Source organism: Cricetulus griseus, chromosome 5, assembly GCF_003668045.3.
Source record: "Cricetulus griseus strain 17A/GY chromosome 5, alternate assembly CriGri-PICRH-1.0, whole genome shotgun sequence".
Classification (NCBI taxonomy): Eukaryota; Metazoa; Chordata; class Mammalia; order Rodentia; family Cricetidae; genus Cricetulus; species Cricetulus griseus.
Genome location: NC_048598.1, coordinates 103,882,888 through 103,904,933, shown reverse-complemented (window position 1 = coordinate 103,904,933; position 22,046 = coordinate 103,882,888). Strand labels below are relative to the sequence as shown.

Genomic DNA, 22,046 nt, shown 5'->3' with positions numbered 1-22,046 from the left:
TTTCTATGGAGTTGCTGGGCAAAGCACACAATTTTCTGGGATTTCTAACCTGTAAAGTAGACTGAATAGTGCTTGCCTGCTCTGGGTTGAAGAATCTGCTGAGGCTCTTGCAAAGGGCTGTGTGTAGGAGATGGCACCCCCTGGCAAAGGAGTGGGCTCAGATGCAGAGCACCAGGCTTTTGATGTCAGCTTCAGTAAGGAGGTGTGTTTTCTAGGTTAGGAAAGGTCTGTGGTAGAGACACAAGTCTCACAACTCATTGACACTGAAGCTGGCTTTGGAACCCTGGTCTGTGTGCCTGTACTGTCTTGGGCTCCTTGTGCTTATGAAGGCTTCTGTCATCTCTCTAAGCTGTCTTGCTTCGATATAGTTCAACACCATGAATTCCTCTTTCCCAAGAGGGCCTCTAGAAGAATTTTTGGGGTATGGAGGAATAGCGAGGACTTTCAAAGCAGCATTGTAATCCCCATTGAGCCAGGACATGTGTCTCTGAATCACCCCACCATCGTGGTGAGCCTGAAGGCAGTGGTACCATGCTGCCATTGACATTCCCAACACATCTTCTTAGTTCAGGTACTGCCCTGGCTCCCACCCAGGTGTTTACTCAATCGCTAAGGCCAGGGACAGGTAGTCCTGGATCCCTTCTGTCATCCCAGGGACCTGACATTCTAGAATTGGCATCTTGATTTAAGCAGGGCCCCCACTTCTAACACTAGAGTTTTCTTCTGCTCTACTGTGGTCCCTGTATTTTCAGTCTGGTCAAAAAAGCATTCATGGACTTTCGAACAGTGTGTTCTGTCTCATAGGAAGGACTGGCCTTGTCTTATGGAGAGGGAAATGTGAGAAACCACCCACATCTTTAGCAATAATTAACACTCAGATTACATTCTATGCTGACTGTATGCATAGCAGGGCCCAGCACATAGAAAGGTCTCAGTCAATGAGATGATGAAATGAAAGCACATCTCGATGTGTGACATACATCAGTCTTCATGGGATTTTTGTAAAGATGGGGACATAAAGGCCAGTTTAGTGGATTCTAAAGATCTCATCTCTGGGTTACCTGACTTCTAGTGCTATCTTAGTTACTTTTCTATTGCTCTGATGAAACACTATGACGAGGACAACTTACTTTTTTTTTTTTTTTTAAAAAGTGTTTAATTGGGCGTAGAGTTTCAGAGAGTCCATGATGGTGAAGCAAAGGCATAGCAACAGGAATAGCTGAGAGCTTACATCTTGATCCACAAGTAGGAGGCAGAGACAGAGACAGAGACAGAGACAGAGACAGAGACAGAGACATGCGCGCGCGTGTGCACACACACACACACACACACACAGGTAATGGCACAGATCTTTTGAAACCTCAAGTCCAGCCCATGGCGCACCTCCTGCAACAAAGCCACACCTCCTAATCCTTCCCAAATAGTTCTACCAATGTGGGGACCAAGTATGAGCCATTCTTATTCAAACCACAAGAAGTACCATACCCTTCTGACTCCCACCCATCTCTTCCCAGGCCAGGCAGGAGCTTTCCTTTCTGCCTCCTCTCTTTCAATTTTACATCTCAGCAAGCATTTGCTATTATTCTATGCCAGTTCCCGTGTAGCCACAGACTATGTCTAAGTAGGTTACAAGAGGCAGCCCCTGCCATTAGGTAGCTTACAGCCAAGAAAAGTGGACAAGATCTTGACCCAGAAAAGCCACATAACAATGAAGGATCACAGAGACCTCCAGTCGGACTGGAAGGAGACTTCCTTTTTGGTGCACATAGGAGGAAGAGAGGCCAGCTGGGGTTCTGGGTGTAGATGAGATTGGCCTTTGTTTCAATGACAGAAACCTTCCTAACTGAGTTCAACAAACACGGGAAATGATTGACTTGGTAACTGGAGAATGGGTTCAGAGGTTAGAAGGTATCTGTAACTCAGCTCCCCCGAGTCTCTGGACTCAGTTGTATTCTAGCATGGGAAAATGGTCACCAAAAGGCCACTTTCATGTCCTAGCAGGCTTTGAATGTTGCAAAGAGTGTATCTGAACCCTGAGACATGTTCTGTTGATAACCCTAAGTCAACTAGTTGGGCCAGATGAGTGTTGGGTTCTGGATTATCTTAGGCCTCAGTCACAGGCTAGACATCTGGAGTTAGCAAACAAAGCTGCTTCTCCAAGTTCCACCTGGGGGTTAGTATCTCTGGGAACCTAAGATGCTGTGTGCCTGGGCACCTGTGGGTTCATATGGCTGAGCACCTATGGGTCAGCATGGCTGGACACTTGGGGACCAGGTAGGTAGATGCTCACCCAAGGCTTTCATCCTGGGCTGCTGCTGTGATAAAGGTGGACTGGGGCTCCAGGTTAGAAGTTCCTAAGTGTGACAGAGTCCATGCTTTTCAAGAGTGTGATAGGTGTTTCCAAGAAGTCAGAGTTGGTGCTGTCAAGGTCGGGCCCCAGAGATTCATTGTAGGGGCATCATCAGGAGCCTGTTAGAAGCACCATCTCGCCATCTCTCCTACTAGATCAGAATACGCATCCTAACAAGGTCCCCATTGAGTCATGCGTACACGAGATGCCAGTGAGCATGACCTGGAGTGCTGCTGGACACTTGCAGGTAGATGCTTGATCAGTATTTGAATGTTAGACTAAGGCATGGCTTAGTGGTGGAATATTTGCCCATCATGCACAAGGCTCTGCCTTTGATTGTCCTGGCACTGAAAAATCATGTATGAATGTTTAATAAAAGTTAGATGTGGTTTAACATAGTAATTTTCCCAAGTATTTGTTATTTATTTTTTGTTTTTTTGTTTTGTTTTGTTTTTTGTTTTTTGAGACAGGGTTTCTCTGTGTCGCTTTAGAGCCTATCCTGGCACTCGCTCTGGAGACCAGGCTGGCCTCGAACTCACAGAGATCCTCCTGCCTCTGCCTCCTGAGTGCTGGGATTAAAGGCGTGTGCCACCAACGCCCGGCACATTATTTATTTTTCACAGAGGGAAATAAAAATAATTACTTAATTTTGGCCAATGAAGTCTATAGAAAATTCATAATTTTCCCTCAGAGGTTTGAAGGCATGCTCTAGCCTCCAGGCCTTAGATATTTCTTTTCAGTCTGTACCAATGCTTCTCAACCTTCCTAATGCTGTGACCCTTTAATACAGCTAGCTCCTCATGCTGTGGTGACTCTCAACCATAAAATCATTTTTGTTGAGAATTTATAACTGTAATTTTGCTACTATTATGAATCAAAATGTAAATCATTGTGTTTACCAATGGTCTAGGTGACCCTTGTGAAAGGGCCATTTGACCCCCAAAGGGGTCATGACCCATTGGTTGAGAACTGCTGGTCTATACGGAACAAGCAGTACAGCAGACAGGGGTCTGTGTGTGTGCAAGCTCTGTGCAATAGTAATAAGCAACAGAGACCTTGAGTTCCTTAGTTACTACTTCTGGCCACTCTAACAAAATACCCCAGGCTGAGTGGCTAAGCAGATGCTTTCTCACAGTTTTGGAGGTTGGGAAATTGAAGATCAAGTTGCTGGTTTGGTGAGGGCTCCCTGCCTGCCTGCCTTAGAGAGAGCTGTCCTTTCGCTCACTGTGGTAGTGAGAAAAAATGATTAAAATTCCTTCTCTTCCCCCTCCTCCCCCCTCCTCTCTCTCTGGGCCTTCTCTTTCATATAAGGGTACTAACCCATCATAGAAACCCCACCGTCATGGTCTCATTTAACCCTAATTTCCACTCCATATAACCAAAGGCATCCCCTCCAAATGATGTCATATATCTGGTCATAGGACTGTTACCTGCTTGGTTTGTCACCTGCTCTCTCTGGCAATGAGGGGGAGCTGGGGTATCACAAGCACTGGGAAGCCATTTTGTTGATGGAGCTTAATGAGGATGAGTTAACCACACGTGTCACTAAACATTTACTCTTGTGGAAACAAACATTTCTTAGTTTGCTATGTCTTATATTGGAGGGTTTCAAATTCTGAGGATAGTTTATTAGAACATTTTTACTTGTCCCCCCCCCCCGCCCCCGTTTAAACTGGGAGAAGCCAGGCTCCCCCTGTGCTTATCCCCACCCATCCCCACATTGGAGATTGAGTAAATGTCTCATTTTCAGCTGTGGCACCCTGTAGTTTGAGTTTCTGGTATCTTGTACCTTTAAAAGGAAGGTGAAGGAGAGAGGAGGGTGGTTTGCATCCCCCTTCTCCCCCTCCCCATTGCTGCTGGGGGGGGGCGCCGTTCCGTCCTCCTGTAGAGTTTGCTGTGTTGTGTTGGGGTTTCCTCTTTTGGACATACATTCTGAAATGCCTGCTGGCTGTGGGCCCTTGGGAGGAAGGCTGGAAGGAGCAGGCTGATGACCAACTTGGGAGAAGCTAAAGATGATGCTTGTAGCATTTCAGGGGAGCAGAAGAGCTGTGCCGGTATTGGATGGGGGATGCTTCGTGATCCACTTGCTTTTGTGACTCTGCCTTTGCTTTTTTTTCTCTACTGGATAGAAGTGAAGGCAGGTGTGAAGACAAGTATGTGCAGGATGGGCAAGGATGTGGGGGAGGGGCATAACAACAGGAGCTGGCACTATAGCTGGACCAGGAATAGATGATGTCATTGGACAGGTACCCCAGCGGCGGGTCTCATAGACGCCCTGTGAGGGAAGCAGAGGTGCCAAAGGCATAAGAAATAAAGAGGAGGAGGAGAAGAGGAGGGGAACTGACTTGCAAAAAGAACATTAGGCTTGGGTGGGGAGGTGCTAGGTACAGACTACAAGGACAGTGTGGTGGCAGAGCCACCAACCTGATCTCAAATGGAAACTGAGGAAGACCATAATCTGTCATCAGTGCACCTACTCTTTGCTGCTTGGGGGGCTGGATGGGGCCAAATGGGTCCAGTGCTTTGGGAGGCAGAAGTCTGTGATCTACTGTTAGCAGTACCAAGACTACCTGTTGGCATTTGGGCTTCCTCTACCTCTCTCACCTGTGAACAAAATGAGTTGGTGCTGGACAGGTCCAGAGATTTCCAGGAGTAGGAAAAGGCTCGGGTCTGTGCGTCTTGGAGATGGTGGTTTGTGTGGTAAAAGCAGACGCTGGGGTTTGAGTCCCAGCTTGCTTCTTACTAGCGATGTGACCTTGAACAAGTTATGTAATCTCTGAGTTTCAAGTTTTCCCTTTTGTAATGAGGATAATAGAAGTTCCTACCCGCCTTACCAGGCTGCTGTGAGACTTAAACCACTTGGCAGATGAAGTTCTTAAGTGGTACCTAGCACATGGCAGTGATGCCCCATGCCACCATGTGTTGGGCACATACTCTGTATCACCTCCTCTAAGAACCCTTTATATAGGGCCTCTTGATGCTCTTGTTCTGCAGGTGAGAAGAGCAAGGCCACCCAGGGGAAACAAAAAGGAGAGAGAGAGAAAGAGGGAGACACACACACACACACACACACACACACAGAGAGAGAGAGAGAGAGAGAGAGAGAGAGAGAGAGAGAGAGAGAGAGAATATATTCAATAATTATTTTTCTAGAGAAGTTTCAGGTTAGTAGAAAAAATAAACAAAAATATACAGATCCACTTCCCTGGTCCTGGCCCTACAGCAGTTTAGCCTTAGGGTGTTATGTCTGCACACATGAACTAATATTTATACATTGTTATTAAGCAAAGTCTGCAATTGACTTCAGCAGTCACTCTGCCCTCCCTTCTATGCTTCCACCATTGCCGATTCGTACCAAATGATTTGGCTGCCTTAAAAGTCCCTGTGGAACCAGTTTATAAAGTGTGGACTGGGGATGTGGCTAAATTGGTAGAAGACTTTCCTAGCATGCACGAGGCTCTGGGTTCCATCCCTGGCTCTACATAAGACAGAGTGTGATGGTACATGCCTGTAATCTCAGCACTCGGCAGGTGGAGGCAGGAGGAGCAACAGCTCAAGGTCATGTTTGGCTACATAGCCGGTTCAGAGCTAGCCTGGGCTACACGAGACCCAGTCTTTAAAGAAAGGAGTGTGTGTGTGTGGGGGGGTGTTGAACTGTGAGCCTATGTCCTGATCCATAGCTATTGCAAATGGGGTAGAGAAAGACAAATTGGGGAGGTGAGCCTGTCCCTGCCATATGCCCTTCTGACTGGATGCCCTTCTGAGGACTGAGGTGTGCTCATCCCTGGCAGCAACAAACATCAGTTTGTTTCTTGGTATGTTTCTAGTTTCTAATACTGATTTGTTTGCAATCAAAAAACAGTTTCCCCCTTTATCCAAACTATCCGGGCCGTCTGCTAGCAAACCCTCCTCCCGGCTGGGCCATTTACTGGCCCCTGACTTGCAGATTCTCCATTCCTGATTCTACTCTTGCCACTCTCAGGCCTCCGGCAATCCAGAGTACGCCCACTTGGCTTCCTGTTGAACTCTGAGGAGTGTTCCTGCCTGGGTTAAAAATGGAAATGATTAAGCAGTGCCTCAGGTAGGAGCAATCTAGCCATGCAGTTCCACTCCCGCTCGGGAGTAGCATGCCTAAGATGGGAATTTTGTATTTAGTGTGGTCCGGTATTAAGGAGGTATTGGAACATGGCATTTCACCAAAAAGGAAGACACATAACCATGCTGGATTGGTTTAGTGTTTCTCTTGGGAAACCTGTGAGTATCCTTCTTGGGAAAGGAATGGGAGTCCACGGGAGAGGGAAAGCATAGCAGCTCTGCCCTTGGGAAATGGGACTGTGTCCTGTTGGGTTGTGGTCCCATAGCTTCCTTTGATACTACAATAAAAGCACAGTCCCAGCCTTGTGCTCAAAGCAACTGCTGTGGGACACTTATTTCTTAGGTATCTGCCTGCTTGTTTCTGCATGAAGCTCTGAGGCCAAAGGGACCCAGTTCTTGCTACAAAGGGGCTCCAGACTTGAACGGAGGAGCCTGACCTCAAAGGCTCAGGGTAGCATGGAAGGACAACTAAGCAGATGGCGCTGTCAGCATTTGGAAGTCACAGTAGCATCTCCATACCTGGAGGAATGCTTACCAGCAACAGCCATGTCTCACTCGGTGGCTGTCCGAGGGGACAGAGAAAACAAACAGTAGCCAGGAGCGCTGGCACAGTAGTGAGTAATTAGGCTTCAGGGAGTTAGCAAGCAGCCAGGACTGAGAGCTAAGGTGAGAGCTAAAGCTGATGACTTTGATTGTAATACTTTGTAGCCAAAAGGGGTAGGGGTTGGGCAGGTGTACGCCATGGGGCCAGGATAAATTTCCCATCTGGTTCCCAGCAGCCATGGTTAAGTCACAGTTAGGAGAGCTCGCCAGCTCATTTCTCTGCTGGACACAGGGATAGCGCATGGCAGGCTGCAAGTGAAATGACAGGCATTTCCCAGTCTTTACCCTTTAGCCTTTGACCTCCGTGAGAGCAGGAACCATATGCACTTTGCCCTTGCCTCTGAGGCTGGGGCATAAACTCAGCTTATAGTACATGGTGACCGGTTGCATAGAGCCTTTTGTTCTACCCACTGGGGAGCTCTACCCTGCAGACATGGCCACTGCCTTTCCACTGTCTCTTGTAGTCCGTGGATATTGTGGGGTGGACTGGGAACACTCACGCAGGGGAAGATGAGGATTAAGGATGGGACTCTAGAGACAAGACTTCTGGTCTCTAAACTTTCCCTTTCCTAGTCCTGAGACCTTGACCTCAGTTATCTTCCAGCCTGAGGGAAAGGGCAAGGTGTGTTTGGCTTGTAGATCTACCCTCAGGTCTGGAACCATGGCTGGTGCATAGAAAGTGTGTACACTCTGTGTGTGTGTGTGTGTGTGTGTGTGTGTGTGTGTGTGTGTGTGAGAGAGAGAGAGAGAGAGAGAGAGAGAGAGAGAGAGAGAGTGTGTGTGAGAGTGTGTGTGAGTGAGTGTGTGAGTGAGTGTGTGAGTGAGTGTGTGAGTGTGTGAGTGAGTGTGTGTGAGTGAGTGTGTGAGTGTGTGTGTGAGTGTGTGAGTGTGTGAGTGAGTGTGTGAGTGAGTGTGTGAGTGAGTATGTGTGTGTGTGTGTGTGTGGGTGTGTGTGAGTGTGATTTTCTTTTTTATAACTTGAGCACATGGTTCTTGAATGTGAACATTATAGATGATAATATCGCTGTTCCCAATGTTGAAAAGTTGGATCCTCCCACTAGACCATCTGTCTGCACACCAGCTCCAGTGTACCCACCACTGGCTGATCTCAGCAGATCCCACACCAACTGATCCCACTCAGGCCTAGCGTGTGTTATTGAGGTAACTACATATATGTAAAATTGCCCCATGAAGGAGGCCCCTGGGGTCATTTCTACTCCAGAGAGTAGGAAGCCATCTGTGTGTTATAGTGTAGCTGCTGGACACATGCTGACTGGGCCAGCTTGTCAGCTGAGGCCTTAGGGACAGTTAACTCACCTAAGTGTGGACTCTGCCTCTAGGGAATACCCATTCTAGTTAAGAGAGTAGACATCTGTGGAACTGGCCTGTAATATGCACAGTGCTGCACTCTTGGTGGGGAGTATAGAGGCATTAAGTCTTCATTGTCAGGCCCAAAGAGAATGTCACATAAAGAGAGGAAGGCTAAGAGAGCGGGCACTATTCTAAGTGCTTAGCGCACATGGCCTTGCCCATCCTGTCATTCCTCCTGTAGGGCAATGAAGTGGCATCCTTGATTCCATGTTTCCAAAGCTATAAGTTAGATCCAAGGAGGCTAAAAAATTTCTCCAAGGTCTCTAGCTCAGAGTTGAATCTAAGCATCCTGATCATAGCCTGTGCTCCTTGGGGTGTCATGGGTGCCCCCAGCCAAGGGAGTAGTGGGTCTCCAGAAGCTGAGGGCACAAGGAGCATAGATAGGGTGAGTCAATGGAGCATCCTGTCACATATGCTGAGACTAAGATCCCGAAACGCCCAGGGACCTCTGTGCTCTGTCTCTGGGCAGTGGGAGTTCCTAGTGGATTCTGAGCAGCTCTGTGTTTGTGCTGGTGACATGGAGGACTGAGGGGTATCAGTGTTGTTAGCATTGTACTTAGTGTGCTTCCCTTGCCTTGGGTTTGACAAAAGAAAGTGAAGATGGAACAACTCGGACCCACTGTAAGGAAATTCAGGCAAAGATAATGGTGTTGTGTAGGGTGCCTTTAAATAGAGGGGGACCTGCAGAATCTGTTGGGTGTGTAAGATGGGAGGTAGGCATGGCCAGCTCCACCACAGGTGACATCTGTGGTCCATAACACCAGCCCTTTCTGAGATGGGAACACAGGAAGTCCCTCCCTCTGCCTTCCCCACTCCATTCCTCATGGACTCCTCTGTGTGAACCTTAATCCAAGAAAATCTTTTCCCCAAACACATTAACTGAATTCTACCTTACACTCCAAAGTCTGCCTCTGACAGACATTCACTGGGCATCTGTGTCAGGACACTGGAGGATGCCGGGACTAAGGAAAGGTTGGAGGGACGAGGTCAGCTTATCTTGATTCCCTGCAACCTGGAAAGACACATGGAAGGGTCTGGTGTGGCTGGAAGGTTTCACAGAGGATGCAGCGGTCAGCTGTCCTTTGATGGACAGATGGGGTGGTAGGCCATGCTGGTGGGGACAGTGGCTACAGAAACAGGGAGGCCAGAGAGGTCCAAGGGCACAGGGGGATATTTCCAGTTGGCTTTAGGTTTGCCTCCATGGCTGTCTTGGCTGCTTTTCTCATCACTGTGACAGATACCTGACAAAAACAGCTTAAAGAATGAAGGGCTTATAATGGCTCACAGTCTGAGAGTGCTGTCCATCATACTGGGGAAGGTGTAGTGATGGGAGCCTGAGGCGGCTAGTCATATTGCATCTGACCCCTGAAGCCAGAGGGTGGAAGATTCAGGGATGACAGAAGTGACAGTGTCATTCGTGAAGCATCATGGAGACAGGAGCTCAAGGCTGCTCCAACATTTGTGCTCCTGTCAAATGGCATCTCCAGGTGTGGACATCCAGTATATTACACCTTAAAAATAAATTTATGAGCACAGGTACCCTTAGAAGCCTTGAAGGCATCAGGTCTCCTGGAACAGGAGCTACAGGTGGGTGCTGGGAACCAAACTCAGGTCCTACAAGAATAGTGTGTGCTCTTCAACACAGAGCCTTCCCTCTGGCCCCACTTACTACACTCTTTATGCCAGCAGGCTTTACTCCCACAGTTGTCCCCCTAAACCAGTGGTTCTCAACCTTCTCAATGATTCGACCCTTTATTACAGTTCCTCCTGTTGGGGTGACCCCCAACAATAAAATTATTTCCTTGCCACTTCGTAGCTGTAATTTTGCTACTGTAATGAATCTTAATGTAGATATCCCGATATGCAACCCCCAAAGGGTTGTGACCACAGGTTGAGAACCGCTGCTCTAGAGACTGTGTGTAGAGACATTTTTTTTTTAAGAAGCAATATTGGAAGCCCTTAAACCAAAAGGAAAATTATGAAATGTGGAGCCTTGTGTCCAAAACACAAAGAGGGACCTGCGGCCCTTGTGAGGACCTTCTCTATCAGGGTTCTCATCCTCATGTCCTCTTCTGCCTCTTTCTACTGCATTGCTGCATCTTTTAGGGAGCACCTGGTGTGCCTCCTGTAGGAGGATCCATGGTCACCTTATGTCTGAACCTATTTGGAGATGAGCCCCTGGGGTGAGGATCCCCCCCACTCCTTACTACTGAGGCAATAATCAGCTTTCCTGTGAAGGTGACTGATGGCATCTGACTGTGGGAACAGCCTTCCAGATTGGGTGCTTGGATGATGTGGTCATTGCCCCTTCATGGGATGCCACTGTGAACCAGACGTGGGCGTCACCACCTCAAACGGCCTCATCTAAGAGAAGCCTGGTTCTAGAATGGGGTAGAGGCACTGCAGAGGTTCACAGGTGCCGTGATAAAGACGATTAGTGGAGAAGATAGAGTGATTAATGAGCCTGATTAGAGAGGCTAAGAGGTTCTGGCTTATTAGCTGAGCCGCTGTGAAGGAAGGCTGTGAGAAGGGGCTCCTGGCCCTGCCTTGCAGTGATTCACCTGGCTGCCAGGCCTGCACCCAGGGAATCCTCAGACCCACGAGAAGCAGAGCCAAGAGTCAACTTCCTCTGCTTAAAATGCCCCTGGAACAAACGCTGGCTTCTCAAGCAGCCACTCCAGGAAACCACAGGGAAACCCCATCACCTGGGGTGCTGATTAGACAGAGCAGAGTACCCAGGCTTTATTGGGGAGCATGCTCAGCCACCAGCAGGGTAGACTAACCGCATCACTGCATCTTTACATTCTGTAATTCTTGGTAATTCTTCTGTGGGCCCGGGAGTGGGTAGGCTCTCCAAAGAATTGCTTTGAAATCCCTTTGATCATTTAAACATTGCCTGCGTTTTCCTTAGCTGGCAAATATCTCAATTCAGTGTGGTATGACAAGAAGCTAAATGACTTGTAGACTTTGGCTGACCCATATCATTAGGAAGAAGCAAAGGAAGGCAGGGGCAATGGGTTCCTCATTAGCAGACCTCACAAACCTGGGAAGGATGTTGCTGTGGCCTCCGCAGCCCTGGATCACCACCACCTCCACAGGGGCAGGTGAAAAGATGGCCGTGGGGCTGTGGAGGGGGAAGACAGAGGAAGGAAACATGTCATACCACTGTACATGTCCACCTGGGCCCTTGCTGAAATGCGGAGGTAGGAGGTCTGTACCTCTGCCCAGCTCCTGGGTGCCAACAAGACTGCCTGTCTGGAAGGCAGCCCCACTTCGGATGGTGGCAGTGTAGTCTGCCTGCTCTGGGTTTGTGTTCCTGGTTTGCCAGTGAGCTGTGTGGCCTCAAGAAAGTTGCTTGGCCTTCTTGGGCTTCTCTTTCTCTCTCAGTGGGTCTCAGGGCTTGCCTGGCATGAGTCCTGGTGGCTACTGAGCTCTGTAACCCACACCTTGCTGGAGCTCAGTCATTTGGAGCTTACCCTAGCATCCCCCAAGCTTCTCTAGGGAGCCTTCTTGATCTACAATGTGACTTTTCCCCGTCTCTGTTCTCTTCCTTGAGGTACTTTCCATAACCAAATAGTTTGGGACAGAACTGTAGACTCAGCCTTTCTTGGTGACAGGACCACAGTAATAGATTCAAGGTTCTGAGATGTTTAGCAGTCAAGAAATGTTTAAGTTGTAAAAGCAGACATTTAAATTACAGAAACACATACAACAAAGTTTACTGTTTAACTATGTTTACAGGTAGAGTTCAGAGAGCCTGGTACACTCACATTGTGCCATAACCATCTCCTCCACCATCCATGTCTGTCACGTTTTCTCATCCTTGTAACCTGAAACTCTGTGCCCATTAACTGTGAGCCCCATTTCCCTCCCTAGCCCCTGACAGCTGCCCCCTGACTCCCTGAGCTTATTAATGTGACTGTTCATATTAGCGGGATCCATGTAGTGTTTTTCTTTGGTGTCTGGCTTCACCTACTCAGCATAGTGTCCTCAAAATCCATTTATGTTGGAGCTGATACCAAAAAACCTTCCTTGTATATGTGTGTGTTGGGAGGAGGTGTTATGTGGGTGGGTGGGTGGGTGTGTCTATGGAAGCCAGAGGTCAACTCTGGCATTGTTCCTGAAGTGTCAACCCCCTGCCCCTGACTCCAGCCTTCCTTCCTTCCTTCCTTTCCTTCCTTCCTTCCTTCCTTCCTTCCTTCCTTCCTCACTCCCTCTCTCCCCACCCTCCCTTCCTCCCTCCCTTCCTCCTTCCCTCCCTCTCTCTCTCCCTTTCTCTTTCTCTATTCCTCCCTTCCTTCCTCCCTTCCTTCCTCACTCCCTCCCTCCCCCCTTCACCCTCCCTCCTTTCCTCTCCCTCCCTCCCCCTCCCTCCCTTCCTTCTTTCTTTTTTGAGACAGGGTTTCTCGCTGGCCTGTAATCTCCAAGTAAGTGAGGCTGGCTGACAAGATCCCCAGGGATCTATTCATCTCTGCCTTTCCAGAACAGTGATTACAAGTACATGCCACAACATGTATTAATATGGGTTCTGGGAACCAAACTCAGGTCCTCATGCTTGCAAAGCAAGCACTTTATGGTCTGAGATATCTTTCCCACCCCAGAGATTCTTCCTTTTCATGGTCAAATGTTATTCCACTGTGAACAGGTACATAAAATAGGTTTGCACTAAAATTTTATAAACTTAATATTAAACCTATTTATTTATTTATTTATTTATTTATTTATTTATTTATTTTGCGGGGGAACACAGGTCCTTAGCTGAGATTTTTGGCCCTGGCTGTGCCATAGGTTCACCTGGGAGCTAGACAAAAATACCCAAGCTAGGTCCTCCCATGGGCCCATTGAATCAGACCTTTTAAGGTGGGAACCAAGACACAAAGGCTTCAATCTCCTAGGTGATTTCCTGAGGACCCATGGTTGGAAGATGCTCTGAGATTCACCTTCATCTACTGTTCTAGGTCAGATCAAGACCTGGGAACTAAGCCAGGCAGTGGTGTCACACGCCTTTAATCCCAGCACTTGGGAGGCAGAGGCAGGCAGATGTCTGTGAGTTTGAGGCCAGCCTGGTCTACAAAATGAGTTCCAGGACAACCAGGGCTGTACAGAGAAACCCTGTCTCAATCCCCCCCACATACAAAAAAAGAATTTAGAACTGTTGAATCCCAGGATGCCTCTTTATGTGTCTCCTGTGTGGGTCTGGCTTGTTCTGTCCTGGAGTTCCTGTCGAAGTCTCTCAAGGGTGTAGGGAGATGAAGATGGAATGAACAGCATGGAAGGGTGGATGGAGGGTCAATGACCTTGGCCTCTGGCCCCCGTGAGTCTTCCACTGCTAGGGAGTCTGGGGGCATCGTGTCCTCTATCTGGTACCCAGCCAGGGACAGGTCAGCATCCACATGAAATCACCCAGCAGATATAGATGACAGGATGCAAGCCCCACCCACACTGGGACCCACCTCTCTGTAGTGTGCAGGACCAGCCGCAGCTTCAAAGGATCATTTTTTTTTTTGTTTTTTTGTTTTTGTTTTTGTTTTTTTTTAATACAGACAATGCAGTTTTTGCAGAGTTCACAGTCCTCAACCAGGATGGTGGTGTTTGCTTCTCCTGTCACTGGGAGTTTAAGAGGTTGGAGAGTCCCTGGCCTAGTGCTCCTGACCACACAGCTCGTGAATGCTGCAGCTCCCTAGAGATGGGGGGCGGGATTTACCTCAGCATGATTTAACCCTGGAGCCACTACTTACTGGTCTGCCAGCTTGTCTGACATTGTGATGTCTGAGCTCACTTTGGTTTGATGTATGAGCGTGTGGGGAATAACTTCAGTTATTTTAAAGCATAGTATGGGTCTTGATAAAAACAAACCCCAAAGTCCGTTTTTATTCTAAACGGAGTCTTCCGACTTGGTTGTCTTTGTAGGGGTGTCTGATCCCAGTGTCTTTTGAAAAGAACCCATTCACCCTAACATGGCAAGCTCTAGATCCTAGCAGTGTTTTGCCACATCCTCTGGGCACTCTGGGGACATCTGTTTCCTGGCTCCCTGAGCACAGTTTGCAGGAGCAGAGCTGGTGAACCCATGGTAACAGGGCCCACATGTTCCCTTCAGTCTTAGTAACCAGTCCTCAGGCAGGCTGCTGAGCCTGGGGGTGAGAAAACCCGCTTCAAGTACAGTCTTCCTGACCTTGGTGTCACAGGGCAATGAGCTATCAGTATCATTCTCTTTCCACTTGAAGAGAGTGACCCTTGTAGTTTGAGCAAACTGGCAAAAATTCCCAGAGCTGGTTTCCTCCATTGTGATGAGCAGTATCAGAGGAAGTGATAAAAGAACAATAGCAAAGCTAATGACCAGTTCTTAACTATAGCCCCCTTTAAAGAATTCAGATGGGGAGGAGGATCTGTCAGTAGAATGCTTGCTGTGTGAACATGAGGACCTGAGTTCCATCCCCACATTTTAAAAGTCATAAAGCCAGTCTCCTTTTAAATTTTTTGGTATTGGGGACAGTGAGCAAATCCAGTACCACTGAGTTATACCCCCAGACAAAGCACCACCCAAATGCTGTGTGTGCACATGTATGCATTCTTATGTACATGCAGGTGCACATATGTGTGGGAGTGTGTTGGCACATGCTTGTAATCTCAGCCCTGGGGAAGTGAACACAGGTGGATCCCTGGGTTAAGCTAGCTAGGCTTAGCCAGTGAGCCCCAGGCCAGTGAAAGAGACTCTGTCTCAAAAAATATCAAGATGGACAGAGCCTGAGAAATGATACCTGAGGTTGACCTGTGACTTTCACATGCATACCTACATGTGTGCACGTGCCTTTCCATACATAGGTGCACATACAGCATTTGGGTGCTGTTTTGGCTGGGGTGTAACTCAGTGGTACTGGATTTGCTTAATATCTCCAACCACAAAAATTTTAAAAGGAAACCAGTTTTATGGCTTTGTAATGCCTTCCATCTCCAGATCTGTGCAGGCTGATCTTTATATATCAGGGAGCCGCACATACATCTTGCAAACATTCCCTTGGGCCCTGCTATAAAACTCCATGGAGCAAGCACATTGCCATTCTTGATAAGTGTGTGAGTTTGGGATCCTGTGCTGGCGGGTCTGGCTTCCGGGGACGTGGGGCTTACAGGTGTCAGGGGCCCATCATCTAGCACTTGGCTCTGAAGCCCTGAACCACCATTCCTGGCCCTGCTCAACTCAACCTTTGGCTGTGTAGCTCTTGGCCAGCATTTTCCCCTCTTCTTCCTTCTTGTCTTCAGAAAGATGAGGTGAGGATGGCATTGAGGAGCAGCTGTGACCCTGAGGGGACATGAGGAAACCAATTCTCATGTGTGCTGAATGGGATTTGGTGATGGCCCCTCTACCATCCCTCTGTGTGCCCTCTTCTTCTGCAGGCAGGTCTTTATATTTATTTACTTTTGTGTGTTACAGGTATTTTGCTTGCATGTGTGCCTATACACCACATGTGTGCAGTGCCAACAGAGGCCAGAAGAGGGTGTTGTATTCCTAGAACTAGGGTTATAGATGGCTGTGTGCTACCATGTAGGTTCTTGAAACAGAATCCCAGTCCTCTGGAAGAATAGCCAGTGCTTATAACTTCTGAGCCATCTCCAGTTCTCCTGTCCCCCAGATCTTTTTTTTTTTTAAATAAAGTATCTTTTATCTATTATTTGACACTTCCACAGTGTCCCATCTTGATCATAAGCACCCCAGATGCTCCGCTCGCTCCCTTGGGAGCCCCCATCAACCTCCCCCAACAATCAGGTCTTGAGATCCACCTTCTGCCTGCCGGCTGTCAGGAAAGCATAGTGCCTAGTTGTCTCTCTTCAGGAGAAGCTGGCAGACAGTGAGGAGCACCTGCAGACTTATCAGACACTTCCTGTCACTCTCTATAGGTTTGAGTGATGCAGTAAACTTTCAAGAACAGCTAATCCTGGAGGCTGGATTTTCCTAACTAGCTTCTCTGGCCTCCTAGGCCAGCAGGCTTCCACTCTCGTTCCTCTTCTGCCACCTCTGGGGCTGAAGTTTGCTCAGACATCTGTTCACCACTTATCCAAGAAATCTCAGAACCTCTGATGTAAGGAAGACTTCAGCAATTGTAGATGAATAAAAAAAGCTCCCCTCAAGGAATGCTAAGGAGAGGGGGAGGGACATCGTGAGCAATGAAACTGCTCAACACCCACCCCCACCAAACACACACAATCTCCAAACCAAATGGAAGCCTGGCTCTCCATAAACTCTCACTAAATGAGCATTGCTTTAATGCTGTGTGCAGGTGGCTTAGGTAAGGAGATGGGCTGCACACTCAGGGAGCCTAAATTGTCATTTGATAGGAAAGTCAAACCATGAAACACCATTAACTGAAACAATATGCTTAGAGACATGCATAGCTGTGCATCCCGGGAGTAGAAGAAACGATTCCATAACCCAGAGGAGCAAGAGACTTTTCCTTGTGGCCTCCACGGGTTGGCCTTAAAGGTAAGGGTAATTTTGATACTGTGTTTAGAGGAGACTTCATGGAGCTAGACCCTGAGGCTTTGCTGACTTATACTGCCATTTGCCTTGACTTACTGACAGTTCTACTTAATCAGGTGGGGAGGTCCAATTCAAAGAATTGAATCCTGATCAGAGTGACGTAGATACAGCCTAGGAGTGGGGCTTGTTTCTCTCAGGAGAGAGACCCTCCTCAGACAGCAGGGAGACTAGGCTGGCCCAGGGAGCCCTCCCCTGCTGGCCTGCCAAGTGTCCTAGAATTGCCTTTATCAAAACTGCAATCTTTGTATAAAAGCAAGAAGTCTAGGAAGCCATGCCAGGAGGTGGGTGGAGCCATGCCAGGAAGTGGGCGGACTTTAAGGTTCTGCTACTATTCTTGTTGAGGGAATGAAGGTGTGAGGAGCCTACCTGAGATGGATGTAATGACGGCAGTGAAGGGAGCCCGACAAGTGTACTGTAGTACCCCTTAGCAGAATGAATGCATCCCCATGTAGGGGTCTCATTGGCAGTCCTTCTCATCCATCAGCAGAGCACTACCAACCATCAACCATTCATCAATGAGTCTTCATCCAGTAACATGTTAAGAGAGCAGACTGAGCCAGGCATTGTGGCAAGGCCCTATAACCCAGCTCCTGACAGGTGAAGACAGGAGGATTGACAATTGAAGACTAGTATGGGGTTGCACAATGAAACTTTCTTTTTTCCTCCCCCCAAAATATGCAGGGTGCAGTGTGTCTGGCTGGGGTTAAAATATGGCTCTGCCATCTCCTGCGCTGGCCTCCAGCAAGTCAGTTGTGAGCCCTTCTGTGCCTCAGTTTCCTTATGTGTAGAATAGAGATGAGGACTTGGGGGATAGAGCTCTCTCTGTCTGTCTGTCTGTCTGTCTGTCTCTCTCTCTCTCTCCCTCTCTCTCTCTCTCTCTCTGTCTCTCTCTCTCTCTCTCTCTGTGTGTGTGTGTGTGTGTGTGTGTGTGTGTGTGTGTGTGTGTGTGTGTGTGTGTTATTCCAGAGCACCCCTTAGATGCTCCAGGCACTGGGGAGACAGTAGCGAATAAAGCATTTGCTCTTGGGAGTTTGATTTAGTTCAAGAAAACAGAGAATAAAATAAACGTGCAAACAACTAAATGCCTATCTAACGTCAGTGATAAATACCACGAGGGAAAACAGCAGGTAAGTAGGTGGCAACCAGGATGGGTTTGGAAAGCAATGGTGAGACATTTGGGAATGCCTCTTGGAGGCCACTGGGATCCAAAGATGGTGAAAGAGGACTGTGTAGTTGTCTGGTAGAGAAAGGGAACCATGGGGACTTTGTACTTCCCATGTCTGGCCAAAGGAAAGGAATGGTGAAAGCCTACAAGAGTGTGTGTCAGTCTCTTCTTGGTGTGACAATCCCAGAGTGAACACATTTTGATAGTTTTTCTTCCTTCTAAGGTCATCAAGGGTCTCTGCATCCATGACGAGCCTAGGTTTCATAGTGTCTGCAGGGTTCTAGAGTTGTACTGCAGCTCAGTGTGAAGGTTCCCACTGTGATCTTAGCATCTGGGAGACTGGTACACAAGAAGGAAATCATGAGTTTGAAGCCAGCCTGGGTTACCATTAAGACTCTGTCTCCATAACAAAGCAAAATGCAACTCATGAATCAGTGCTAGCACTGAGAATGGGTGACTGGGTCAAGATGGAAACATCTCCCAGATGACACTTCAGGACAAAACCTGAGCTCAGTAGAAAGGCATTGCTCACTGCCAAAATCTTAAAAATGGGAAGTGTCTATCTTCTAGCTGTTATATGAAGCCATAATGGCTGCTTGTGGTGGTGATGGCTCCAGCGAAAGGAGAAAATGGCCCTGAAGGTCAGGAGCTAGTAGTTTTGTGGTTCTCTATGGTGGCTGCTCAGCTCTATATAGTTACCTGGGAGCTTTGGAAAGCCCCTGGTTCCCAGACGCACTGTAATCCCTGGGCATGCAGCGGTGTGAGGGGTGGTAAATTTCCTCTTTGGCCAGAACATGTGGCCATGGTTAGGAACCATTGAGCTGGGCTGGGTGGATGTGTGGCCACCCTTGTTCTAGAAGATTCTGGATATGCAGATTCAAGATCATCTCCCATGAGATAAAGACCAAGGAAGTAATGACCTCCAAGTCAAAATCTCTGAAACAAGTGTCTTAAAAAATGGGAATGCTTTGTAAAGAGCTGTACCTGGGGAAAGGACACACTTTCCCCAGGATCCACTCTCAGCCTTAGTTTATTTTTCCCAGGAAGTTAATGATAACTCTCAGCCAGGGTGGCAGGGTGGTATGGAGAACTGATGCAATACATGTGTGTGTGTGTGTGTGTGTGTGTGTGTGTGTGTGTGTGTGTGTGTGTTGTGTGTTGTGCCTAGGTGTGAGTATATATACATTTGTGCATGTGTGTGCGCACACAGGCATCCATGCCTGTGCACACATGAACAAAGGCAAGATGAGGACAGTAGATGACTTGTTCCACTCCCTACCCATCTTATTCCTGTGAGACAGGATTCCTCACTCAGCCTGGAGTGATGCTGACAGGCAGCAGGCCCCGGTGATCCTCTTGTATCTGCTCCTTACTCCACCACAGCACAAGGGTTGGGACTCATGACCATGCTCAGCATTTTATGTGAGCACTTGGGATTTGAACCCAGGTTCTTACGCTTGTACAACAAGCAATGAGCTGTATCTCTGGCCCCAGCCTTTTATTTTTGAAATAGGATCTCTCCCTGGGACCTAGAGTTTGTTGAATAGGCCAGAATTAGAATGCAGTTATCTGTTCAGTCCGAGTATCACTTCTCACCCTGCAACTTGACGTTCAGCTTTTCATTACTGGTCTCAAACCCTTTTGGAGAGACTTGGATTATGAAAATACTTTTATGTCTGGAAAGACAGCTTAACCAGTAACACACTTATAAAGCAAGCACAGGGGCCTGAAATTGCACCCTTAGACCCCAAGAATGAGAAAAGATGGCAGTTGCAACTCGCTGGCTGGTCAGTCTGCCCAGTTGGAGAGTTCTAGGTCAGTGAGAGACCCTGTCCCAAAATAAAGGTGTATGGTGCCTGAGGACAACACCCGAGGTTGTTCTTTGACCTCCACATGCATGTGAAAACATGTATGCCCACAGGCACGTGCGAGTGCGTACACACACACACACACACACACACACACACACACACACACACACACACACACTTTTGAAGAAAGTATGCCTTGTTCCTAGCTATCTGATTGGCAGAGTGATCTCTGTATTTTAAAAAGAATAGATGAGATGTCAGAGCTGCTTGTATATCCTTGCCATCCCCAGAGGAGCATGCAAGATCGAGGATTGACTTTTTAGGAAGACACTGGGACAGATGGAGCCAGGTGCCCTGTGTCTTAAGTGTGTGGATTCGACAGGTTTCAGCCTCTGTGATCCCCAGTCTCCTGATTCATGAGGTGACAGTGAGACTGGCTGTACAGATTCACATGTGTTTGGATTCATTAAGGCAGTTAAGCCCTAAGCAAGGGACCTGGTTCTTCTTTTTTATTTATTCATCTCTCAAACAATACATCCCAACTGCAGCCTCCCCTCCCTCCACTCCCCCTAGACCCCCTTCCCCCCACCTCCCCACTCTCCCAGATATACTGCTCCTCTGTTTCTCTTCAGAAAAGAGCGGGCCTCCCAGGGATATCAACTGAGCATGGCATATATAACACAATGCAATAAGACCAGGCACAAACCCTCCTATCAAGGCTGGACAAGAGGTGCCTGGTTCTTAAACAGTGACTTGGTAATATTTTTATACTGAGTTTTGCTCTACATCAGGGGGTCAACCAATACACTCTGTAAAGAGAGCATGCGTTTGGCAATCTGCAACAGCCACTCAACCTGGTCATTCTAGAATGAATCTGTATATAAATGTGTTACAATAAAACTTTATTGACACTGAGCTGAAGTCGAAAAGTTGATGGGCAGTTCTCAATTTCCAGAGCCTGGAGCTTTTTCTCTGGCCCCATATTACTTAACATTAGAAATGAGACTATCCACTGACTGCTTTGGGGTTGACCATTGCTTCCTTTTTAGGGTTCACTTTTCTCTCAGAGTCAGATCAAGCAAAGGCTTTAAAAGGTCTCATCTAAGAGTTCTTTAGGAGAAGGCTTTCTGTAGCCTGGGACCACTGAGGGATGAAGTCTGATGCTTCTAAAAGGCAGGCCTTGCTTACAGTGAGTGTGCTTTGGGGGAGTGGAGAGAGAACTCAGGGTAGAAGATAGACTATGCCAAGGATGGGTTACGACCCAGTTACGAGGAAAAAGCCTTGTTCGTGGTGACAGCTCAGGGACACTCGTTGAACAGACCCTCACAAAGCCCTTCTTCCAGGTAAGAAGGCTTGTTTGAGGCTTGCTTGCTGTGCCCCAACGGCTGCCCCAGATCCCCATCGTCATAACTAAGGGAAGCAGCTGGGTGGCCTTTCTTGCCGATAAAGGCCATTTTCTTTTCCAGTCTTTTGAGGCTAAACTTTTCATACTGAATGAATTGCAGATAGATTGTCCATAGATTCATACACAACTGGGAAAAATACTTCCATTTCGTTGTGTCTTTCTTACTTCTATTCCTCAATGGCAGAATTTTAGAAAACTCCAAGACATCATCACAATCAGGGTGCTGACATTGACATAGCCAAGACACAGACCACATCTGTCACACCAACAGTGTTTTTTGTTTGTTTGCATTTGAGATAGGGTCTCATTATGTATCCCTGGCTGGCCTGCAACTTGCTGTGTAGACCAGGATAGTCTCGAACCCACAGAGATCTGCCTGCCTATGCCTGGGATTAAAGAGATGTGCTACGATGTCTCGTGTGAATGTCAGCTTTTATTGAAATTTTGGGAACCCGATGACCAGAAGAGTGGGTCAAGTGTGTTAATGACTCATGTTTTCAAACGCCGCCTATAGCTAAGAGTCTGTTGCCAGCAGCACCAGCATCCAAGAGCTTGCAAATGAGCATCTTCCTAAATGAAAGCTCTTGTGGGTTTGAGAATGAGCCACACAATGGGCCCACAGGGAAGATATTTGTCTCTTCACCTGGCAGACGCTGGACAAAAGAACCTGGGGGATGACCACAGACATTATTTTCCCTTCGAAGCAAACAACC

At 47.8% G+C, this 22,046-nt stretch overlaps 1 protein-coding gene across 2 annotated transcripts in view; it reads left to right on the top strand.

The window, feature by feature from the left end:
• Slc24a4 (solute carrier family 24 member 4) overlaps nt 1-22,046 on the top strand; it is a 134,065-nt gene that overhangs the window by 3,041 nt on the left and 108,978 nt on the right. The gene's annotated exons all lie outside the window — the stretch shown is intronic.